An 11,178-nucleotide genomic window follows, 5' to 3' on the forward strand; every position below is an offset into this window, starting at 1 on the left:
AAATACAATAATTCATTTATCTAGTTTTATATAGATCTGAGATTCCAATGTTAAAGCTGTATAATAAATTTCATGGTTGTAGCTCATTAAGTTTTTGAAGTGTCGTACCAGAAAGATATGGGCAGACATACGAGCGGACTTGCTAATGACAGATTTTGTTCAAAATTTTTCAAAGGTAATTTTTTTTTGTAAAGAATGCATACCAAATTTCATTCGCCTGCTTAACTACTTTTCTAATTTATAATGGGGCCGCAGTGGCCTAGTATTAACGTATCGGCTTCGAAACCGGAGGATTTCAGGTTCGAGACCAGATTCTACCGAAGAACCGTCGTCTGAGGCACGTTAAATCCGTCGGTTCTAAAAGTCCTCCCACTGGTGTGGTGTGGAAGTTTGGAGAGTGGGGTGCTAGCTCAGGTGACGTCCTCGTCAACTCACCACGGTTCAGAATTACGAGGTTCGTCCCAAAATAGCCCTAATGTTGCTTTAAAATGAGGCGTTAATACAACTAAACTAAACTAAATCTAATTTATAATGTTCAGAAGAAAAAAAGCGTAATTGCCAAAATTGTTTTTTCAGACACAAGAAAGTCTAAAACTAGAAGATTTATCAAAATCCCGAAATCGAATTTTATGACAATCACAATATTTTTTCTCTGTATATTATTTTTATTTGTATTCGAGAAACAAAGATTTACCTTGTAATGCATTTATGTTTAGAATCGAAACTCTTACTACCAAGATAAAAAGTGCAATATTTTTTGCTTAAGTTTCTGTTTTCTATGTAATTTTAGTCAAAGGCGTAACACTTCTTTTGTAACACAGAAGGTACTGTTCTTCGGTATTGTCAGCTCCATAAATATGAAGAAAATTTAATAAATATTTTCAAATATAGTAAATTGCCACTTCATATATTACTACGCCAATTGTCCACTAGCATTTAAAAAAGAACAAATAAAGAATTATTATTTCGCCTGCACTACATTTCCTAAAGTATATATATATAAATATATACCAACTAACATTTTTCTACCTTCAAAATGTAATAGCATTATATATAGAAATGCAGTAGTGTTTTTAACAGTCATTTAAAATAAATGAGGTATTCAGATGACTTCAGTTTGAAAGGATGCGTTGTTAAAAAGATTATTAGCAAAGCCAAGTCTATTAACAGGTGATGCAATAATGACGACTCTTTGGTTGAAAATTTACATCATACAAATGACTTTCCGCTTTTAATAACAAATTTTGTTCTTGCAAGCTCACTTTATTGTTCTTTCATTTCTTTAACTTTTACATTTCATATCATAATTGATTCCTTAATTAGTCATCACGAAGAATTTTAATTCTTTAAATGCATTTATTAAAAAATATATGTCTAATCTTAAGTGTAACATTAAAAAATATTTTTTTTAAATGTGTGACCTTAGACACTTGTTAAGAATTTATTTTGTTTCATTATATATATATAATATGTAATGATATTTTAAACTCTAATTTCAATTCTAATTAATTTCCAAAGATTTTTCTTAATTTCGCGCATATTAACTTCATTCTAAAATATTCTCTTATTTCTCATCATCATCTTTTCTCAAATATTCTCTCATCATTTATTCTCTTGATCTCATTCCCCTTTTTAATTAATTCAACACGAGTTCTAAAATTCCTGAATCGGCTAAAAGCCGACAAGGTTCCAACACTCTGAGTAAAGGGATAAAAAAAAAATTGACAGTCAAGCAAATTCTTCTAAAAGATCCCTGTGTTTCCCTTATCAAAATCGATGCATGCATGCATGTATCGTATGCATGCATGTATATAAGCACTGGAAAAAATACTTTCCCTCTCTTTTAGCTTTTCCTCATTTCGTTTTATGTCGTTCTATGTTGTGCTCGTCGATACATACATACATATATACATGCATGCATGCATACATACAGACAGACAGACAACGGTGTGCGATCAGCTTCTACATATTTAAATTCATTACCTTTTTATAAAAAACTTATTTTTATTTATATACTTTTTTTTTATTTATATAGTTGCGAGATCATTCATTTATCAGAGATGTAAAAGTAGTGCCTGTGCCATGGTATGTTCTTCCCTTCATGACTTTTACCGTAATAAAATGAAATGGAAATATAATTAATTTACTTTCCTTCTTTTCCTCCAAGATTGGCACCGCCTGGTGGTCAGGTCTCTTCTTCGGAACTGGAGGGTCTCAGGCTCAAGAACCGATTCCACCAAAGAACCATTCTATAAGCGGGTCTGGAGCACCTTAAATCCGTCGGTGCCAAACGTCCTCCCGCTGGTGTGGTGTGGAAGTTTGGAGAGGGGGTGCCACCTCAGGTGTCGTCCTCGTCATCTCACTGCAGTTCAAAAGTACGAGGTCTGTCCCAAAATAGCACCCTAAGCATCTGTATCTTATTGCCCTTATCATTAAGTCACTAGATGCATAAAGAATTCTAATACATCTAAATTTTCTAAATGCAGTTATTGCTCTGAAATAGAGACGTGAACGTCTTAATCGCGTCGATTCATATAATTTCAGTTTTAAGTATAGATAATAGTAGAGGTGCCAACTAGCCTGTCAACCCTCATTCCATCGCGCATCTCTAAATAACCTACAGTTAACGTTAGTTGACTCACAGACCTGATGTTAAAAGGTTCTCCCAAGAGTGGGGGGAGATTCCTAGAAACCGAGATCTTCGTAAACCGTCCAAGCACAACTATTTTGCCAGTAGCTTACTGGGTATCAATATATCATGGCTGAGGAACATGAATAGGAAAAAAAGTTTATAAACTCCTTTATAAACTTTATTCCTTTATATATATATATATATATATATATATATCCTTTATAAAAGTTTATAAACTCCTTTGACTGTGCTCTTAACCCATATTCTTCAATAAGTGGTAAACTGATGGACGCATTAGCAACAGATTACTTGCAGCGTTCGAACTAGTTTCTGGAGGTGTTCCAAGTGAACGTAAATGGAGGTCCAATTCCGGATGAAACACAAATAAGGGTCAATTAATATTTGTAAACTATTAAAAACTGAACTATATTCAGTGATTTCAAGTGATATGAAAAATTCAAGAACATGCATATCGTACAATTATAAATAGGAATTCGTATGCGTTTTACTCACGTTCATATTTTTCGTCCATTCTATTTTGTTAAAGGAATTCAAAAAAGGAAACAAAATGAATTAAGGTTAGAGCCAGATTCTATATAGTTTTTGAAATTAAAATTTAAATATTTTTGAATTGTAAAGAGTGAAATTATAAGTTTTTTGGGCTCATGTGAAATGGAAACAAAGACAAAAGAGAAGGGCATACAATTCTATGGGCCTTCTAAATATTTTTAGAATGTTAGAAAAGCGACGAAATTTCTTCCGTACTAATGAATTTTACTAAATCAGCCATTTTAAGGCCAAAATAAAAGTATACTTAATTACAAATTCATCAATTTTAAAATGCCGATTGTACGTTCGATTAGATTAAATCAAGAATACCAAGTTTTATTAGAGCCACCACTATCTTTCAGTAACTTAAGAAATCGCGCAGTTTCAATAAAAATTTTGACCTAATAAGTTGTTTTGGCAATAAAATTAATTTATTAATTTATAATTATCATTTAAATCATTTATGATAATTATCATTAATTTATTAATTTATTAATTTATAATTATCATTAATAATTATCATCATCATTATTTAATTTTAATTATCATTTATATACCAATTTAAAGTTTAAAAAAAAGTTGGAGTAATATTTTCTCGCTAAATTTTTCGATAGAACGAAAAACAAAAAAAAACTACTTTATTTCACTTTTTTTAAAATTAGAAACCGTCTTTATTTGTTAATTATCAATTAATCAAATTAATTAATACATAAAGGGAATTTCATCTTACAGATTAAATGAATTTTATGTCTTAGATCAATTTCAATTCCAGAAATATTTTAAATTATCATTACCAAAAGAAATTATCTTTTAAAAGGTTAAAAATGTTAGAAAAGCGGGTGATTTCTTTCAACATGATGAATATTACTGATGCAGTTATAAATGCTTCAAACAAATCATTAAAAATAAATTAGTTTATTTCATCAAAGATTATCATTTTATTTATATATCTTATGTTTCAATTGAAGCTGAGACTCGGAATCTGTGTAAGTTTGTTAGTTGAAACACAATTGTCAGATGGCGAAGGAACAGTATTTCTATGAAGCAAAGCAATTGGGGGGGGGGGGGGAGAAGAATGAGTAAACAAGCAGTTAGAATAAGTATGTTTTCAGTTATTATGAATATTTTCTGAAATACTTATTATAAAAAATACTCATTAATAATGCCCTCCCCTTTCAGAAACAGGTAGAATGGATCAAATTCGTTCATGCGGTTTAGAAATTAATTGACCATAATGTTAGTCTAACCTATCTAATTGTTTCCCAAAGGGTATAAATTAAATATAAATAAATAAAAATATTCATATATATAAAACAAATAAAATGTATGTATTAATGTTAATATGTATAAATTCAAAATTTCAGAAATCATTTTAAATATAAAAGTGTTACAAAACAGTATGTTAAAAATACTAATAAATTTAATACTAGTAATAAAAAGTGTTAATAAAAATGAAAGTTGTTATGAATTATCTTTCCTTTTTCTGAAAGGTAAATTTTTTATACTGATTACTTAAATATGAATTTCTTAAAACTGCTTTTTTCACCTTGGAAAGAATTGAAGAAACAAAGAAACTTTAATTTTATTTTAAATTGTAAATAATTAGTAATTAAATTTTGTTTATTTAAATGTGTTTAGATTTGAACTTGATTGATTGCTTATATAATAAATGCTGGTGAAACAAAATTAACTATTTTTACTTTAAGAAATAAATATTTATTAATTTCTTCACCTTCGATAATGTTATTGTTCCAACGTCCCAATCTAAGGTTAAAAGTGGTTTATTGAAGGCCTCCTCATAATTGTGCATCTCAGTCAGATGATTCAGACGGTATTACACACGACATTTTACCCTCCAAACAGTAACACAATAAGAAATGTTTGATCGTTTCCCATTTTTAATGCGAACTAATTTTACAGCCGCATAGAATTTTGCTTGCAATTGAAGCATTTATTGGAATGCTATGTAATTTTAATTTCGAAATTGAAATTCTGCAACCAGAATTCGGTTTCTTGATTAATCTGAGAATAAAACCATAAATTATCAAGATTAGACAGCAAATTAGTCAATAATCTCTTATTGCCTTATTAGTATAGGACATTCTTCGATAATCTGAATTTCACACATCATCATATTGTTGGGTATTTTGTTCTAATTGATTAAATAGAATAAATATAAAATATTACGCCTTGTAATAATAATGCAGGATTCAGATAACCTTATTATCATTCTTATTTTTATTTGTTGTTAACGTCTAAAGTTCATTATTTATTAGTTTTGAGGAACTATTAAATAACACATAACACTTCATTTCCACTATTATAATCATTATCATCATTTACGAGAGCTTGGTTTCCATATGGCAATTTCGTCTTGCAAGTATCTACCCGGAACTTCCTTAGAACCTAAGTTGCAAGAAATATCACTCATCACGACTGCCAAAAGAAAATCTACTTTTTTGCTTGTTTGTTTGTTTTCCACATTGGGAGAGTGGTTGTGCTGCTCTATCAACTCAATAGGATAATTCAGAGCGCCATTTGTTTTAGTATGTTTAAAACCGAAACATCGCGTATTCTTAGGACTAAATTCTTCATTTTTTTGATAAAACTTTATCAACTTACCAACTATACCAACAGTGCGGCATAGAGAGTACATATACCCCAGGTGCAATTTTTAGGGGTGCCATGCAAACAAGACGCTAGTACCTTTATACCACTTTTTAAAGCCAAATATGAAGAAGGAAATTAATTCTATGCAACGGCTGCCATAATAAGATTATGAGTAGGGTCGAAAATATATTATACTCTGGGCACCTGTTACTTCATTACGTCACTGTTGACTTAGCGGTCATAATAACCAATATTCCAGATAGCAGGTTAAAAGCTGTGGTTGTAGATCTAAATTCAACGAAAATACAAAGACAATTGAAGTTGAGACTGAAACTAAAAAAAAATTTAAAATCCTGATGTTGATCTGAAATGGAATTTCGGAAAATGAAATGAGGTTTAAATCAGGTTACATTTCGTATGATCTCGGATAAAAAAAAATGGAGGCGTGTTCCAAACAATTGACTTAGCGAAGCAATTCTGAAATGTGAATTTTGGGTAATGAATTAAATTAATATTTATTATTTATTTATGTTTTGATGGACAACAAAGAAGGCTGTAATAAATGTGGGCAGTTAATTTGATGTCTCATTAATAAGTCTTGAATTTGATGTGTAAGTCTTGAATTTGTAAAAATATCATTATTACAAAATTGCTACAATCATATTTTACAATTTAGAGAAATAGACATTTAAAAATACATATTATTCGCAAAGAAATGGTAATTTTTTAATGTAAATTCAATTATTCAAAATTGTTACTTAAACGATCCCTAGATAAGATAAACTACACCTTATTGAAATGAGTAACCAGTTAGAAAATTATGCAATAATCGGATAGATCATTAAAAAAATCGAATAAATTATATAAAAAAATTTAAAGCGCATGTTTTATTTCTACGATGGCCTACAAATATTCATTTTAATTATTATCATTTCTATTGAACTAATATAAAAAAAAAGATATTCGAAATAATCAATCTTTTAATAATAAAAGTTACCATGTTATTTTTCACTTTATAAATATATTAATTTCTTGAGAGGCACAAAGAATAAAGATCTATAGTTTGATAGAGTTTTAAAACTGTAATAATAATTTTACCTGTATAATAATAAATATATTTATATATTAAAAGCTATGAAATCTGCCATAAAAAGTATATCGGTCAAGCCAAATAAGAACTGAAAGTTTGTCTCATAGATTTTACTAAACTTTTTGCTGCATTCTATTTTTCCTTTCGGTTTGCTTTTATTTAGAATTAGTGGGCATGCAGCAATATTTCGGTTTCATATTAAAAAAATAGGTGATTTAAGTTTATGAATTCTCTGAATATTTTCCGACAAGTTTATTTTGGGCCACCAAGGGTTTCCGGATTATATAAAGTATTTGCAAATCAATTTCTTCGGAGAAATGATGAAGTTTTAACAGATTTCACAAAACATATAATAAGCATAAGCATATTTTCAACTTTTATTTAATCCTTTTATATATATATATATATATATATATATATATATCAGTATGCATTAAATGCAAGGAGACAATTTAATATATTATGGCTCTGTGTCAAAAACTATTTTCTTTCAACGTAGTTTTGAATTCCCTCACGTACTTAAAAGCAGAGTAGGTAACGTGCTGCCATCTTTCGAATACTAATGAAAATTATAAATACAATTTTCCCTGGATGATTTCGAAAATGATAAATCTTCAATAAAACCATTAATAAAGTATAAAATCCAGTTGCACAGTAAAGTTAAAGGACAGAAGAGAACAAAAACAAAAGGGCATCGATGCTCCGGACTCAAGGCTGGAGATACTTCAAAAACAAAAAGTTTTTTTTGTTTTGTTTTTTGTTCAGTGCATATGAGACATAACAGTGCATAACAATTATGAATAGACGTGGAAAAAAATTTTCTCTCTCTCTCTCTCTCTCTCTCTCTCTCTCTCTGTGTGTGTGTGTGTGTGTGTGTGTGTGTGTGTGTGTGTGTGTGTGTGTGTGTGTGTGTGTGTGTGTGTGTGTGTGTGTGTGTGTGTGTGTGTGTGTGTGTGTGTGTGTGTGTGTGTGTGTGTGTGTGTGTGTGTGTGTGTGTGTGTGTGTGTGTGTGTGTGTGTGTGTGTGTGTGTGTGTGTGTGTGTAAACCTGTGCAACGTCTTTTACAATATAAATATGTTTGAGGAAATGGAGAAATATGAGATTTAAATTAAATATTTACCTGCAAATTTACGAAATTCGATGTTTCTACTAATATTAAATTTTTACTACAACAAAACTTCTTGATTTTTTTTTTTTTTTTTTTTGCTCGAAATGCAATCTGTTTAGTTCAAAAAATGTTTCACGAATCAATTAAATTCTCTTTATATACTAATCAATTAAGCAATAATGTGAACAATTACATTCTTTACAATAAATTCCTACACTGATAATTCAAATACGGTAATTTATAAAGACTGAAATCAATTTTTGCAATACAGTAAATTTGCTTGATTATTTTAGGAAAAAGTGTCAAGCCTATACTGCATCTTAAATTCACATTTTCAATTTTTACTATTTTAATTTTTCTCAAGAGAAAATGACGTTATCTTTCGCTGTTGTTGATCTAAATATTCTTAGTTTTAAACCATTTTATCAAATTAGGGTTTCTTATTTTTTTTCTATGTCAGCAATAATGAATCTACAAGAGCAGCTTTCTGTAGAATAAAAAGATGCTATATAAAATATTGCCAAACAGACAGCACTTAAATACAATTTTTATATTTTTGAAATAAGAAATCCTCATTAAAATCATTACAAACACAATGTATACTATTTTCGTTCAGACAGAGTTATTTAAGAACTCTCAATGATATATTTAGTCTACATAGATATTCATTATAAATTATCATGCAATAGTTATATTTGATTATCAGTAAATTAAGAAAACATAAAAATTTCCAGAAAAATAAAAACTTTATTGTCTTGTCCTATTCACTGAAAATTTGTCATACATTATTATCATAAAAAGGCAATTTATTCATATATTTCGATGATTAATCCAACTTTATAGCTACTTAGCGAGGGAAAAATTGTCAGAACGGCGCTAGACCCAGCATCCAGTTTCCAAACTTGTACTTCATAAACCATATGAGGGCATTTGAATCTCCACATTTTAACCCTCAATAAATTTGAACTCTTGAGTGTAATGAGGACTCAAATTCAGCTGACCATGAAAATCGGAATTCTTTCAATAAGCTAGCAGCAATATTAAATACATGTAACTGATTCCTTTTCCTTTCCTTGATAAGGGAGGGAGCTCTCCATGAGAAACTGTTGCCGCTCTATTTGCTTCCTGCTTTTCGTGGACAACAAATACGTGTTAGCTGTGTAAGGCTACTTATTAGACTGGTGATGCATTTCGGTATCCAGGGTATCAATTAGCTGGTATCCGTATCCCTGTCACTTGACATATCTTTTTAAGGTGATGAAGCAAAAGTGGTCAACTTAGGGGGATAGGTATTAAAGGTGGTCAACATTGCCAGAAGTGACTCTGGGCATATATGTCCTGCCTAGCACTAAAGATGTATGTCTAGGATAGTAGTTTCCAAAGCCAGTAATTGCCTTCCCTTGTAGGGTTCCTTGGAGAGTGGTGCCGTCGGTACCTGAATTTTTATCTTATCTGCATGGCTGGTAGTTTTTCTGAGTATCAGTGTTTAGATTTAGCTCTTTTTTTTTTTTTTTTTTTCCCTTCTTCTTTTTTTTTCTTCAATGTCCCAAAGGCACTTTGAAAGATATTTCTCCAATCTTGATTCATAAGACAATTATTAGTTTAAAAAATGAAACAAAAAGTTTTAAAAAGCTTATTTCAGGAGACATTCAAGTAGAAACCTTATGGGCTGAAAATGCTCGCAAATAAATGAAACTAAATAATATTGGATCCTACAAAATATCTGTCCTGTCACACAGCTCTCTCAATTGTGCTCGAAGCGTTATAACTGAATAACAAAAAGAACTTGAATCCGACATTATCTCAAAATGTTTGTGCTGTTGAAAGAATAAGGGTTAAAAGAGATGGGAAAATCCTCCCATCAGAGTTTCTTAAATCAACATTTAACAAGCCTGTTCTCCCAGAATTAGTTAAAATTGCAAACTTTAACTGTCCGGTTCGACTGTTCTTCCCAAATCCTTTGCGTTGCTATAAATACAAAAGGTTCGGCAATGCAAACATGTCGGGGGAAAAAGGACATGCACTAAATGTTCTGAAATAAGGCATGGTTGAGAAAAAAGGTATATCGGCTCTAATATGTCTTAACTGTTACGGCGTTCAACCTGCCTACTCAAATCATTTCTTGCTTGTTATGAAATGCATTCAACCAAGTTTGCTGCATATTGTATGCTTGTTTGAATGAAATATAAGAAATAACGAACATAAACTTTCTCGAACGAATACTTTTTGTTTTCCTTTAAAATTTATATCTAAAAATCTTGCCACTTCTGCCATTTACTCACGATGAGCAGCCTGTTATGTAATCACATAGAAACCCGTAATATTTAGTTTTCCGGATACTTTTTGTTTGTTTTGAATTAGTCAATAATTTCCTCAAGTATTTTTCCTTTGCCTTTAGTTCCTTTAATACTACTATTTTTCAAAGTATTTATTTTTTTAATTATATCTACTCAATTCATAAAATTACTTAATGTTTAATATTTAATTATACAGTAATTATAAAACTGATAAAATTTCAAATAAATTTTTAGTCCCAACTTTAATTAAATGATTGTCGTTTTTCTTTTTCTGTGCTATTTGAAAACAGATTTTCTAATCCTAACTCTCGATGAAATGATATTTTCCATTATATTTTTATCATTCCGATTGACTACGAACTTTTGTGCATCTCAGTATCATGTTTAAATAAGATGATATAAATTTGTGAGGGAAATAAATTTTAATGTTTCCTACACAAAAATATGACAAACATCTATCTATTGGCTCATATTATATTAATCTTTTTTTCAAGCTAATTATTAAATAATTTCATAATATTTTTAAATAGAAGAGTAAAACAATGTTCTACATTTGTCGGATATCGATCTCCAAAAACTCTATTATGGATCAATATTCCTAGTTCTCAATACTCATGTGATGTAGTATATAAAACTCAATAACTCTTCAAACACTTACTAAAGCATTTAATCTACTTTAACTACATCTAATTACATTTACGGACATCTAAAACTACGACACACACAAAACGTTACATCAAAACATAAACATTAGAACAGAAGCCCACCTAACAGAAGTTGCCAGATACAAGAATGATACAATAAAGTTTTTAAAAATAATCTCGTAACCAGTCAGTTTTCTACATCCTCCCACCTTGAGTTGGAAGAGTTCGCAACTCAACAAATCTCAAAG

At 30.0% G+C, this 11,178-nt stretch overlaps 1 long non-coding RNA gene across 1 annotated transcript in view; it reads left to right on the forward strand.

The window, feature by feature from the left end:
- Positions 1-2,379, forward strand: part of LOC129960533 (uncharacterized) — an 88,809-nt gene extending 86,430 nt beyond the window's left edge. Inside the window, exons 3-4 of the long non-coding RNA XR_008783610.1 lie at positions 2,036-2,085; positions 2,168-2,379. This is a non-coding gene — a long non-coding RNA (uncharacterized LOC129960533). The remainder of the gene's footprint in view (positions 1-2,035; positions 2,086-2,167) is intronic.
- Positions 2,380-11,178: the final 8,799 nt, after the last annotated feature.

Source organism: Argiope bruennichi, chromosome X2 (assembly GCF_947563725.1).
Source record: "Argiope bruennichi chromosome X2, qqArgBrue1.1, whole genome shotgun sequence".
Taxonomy (NCBI): Eukaryota; Metazoa; Arthropoda; class Arachnida; order Araneae; family Araneidae; genus Argiope; species Argiope bruennichi.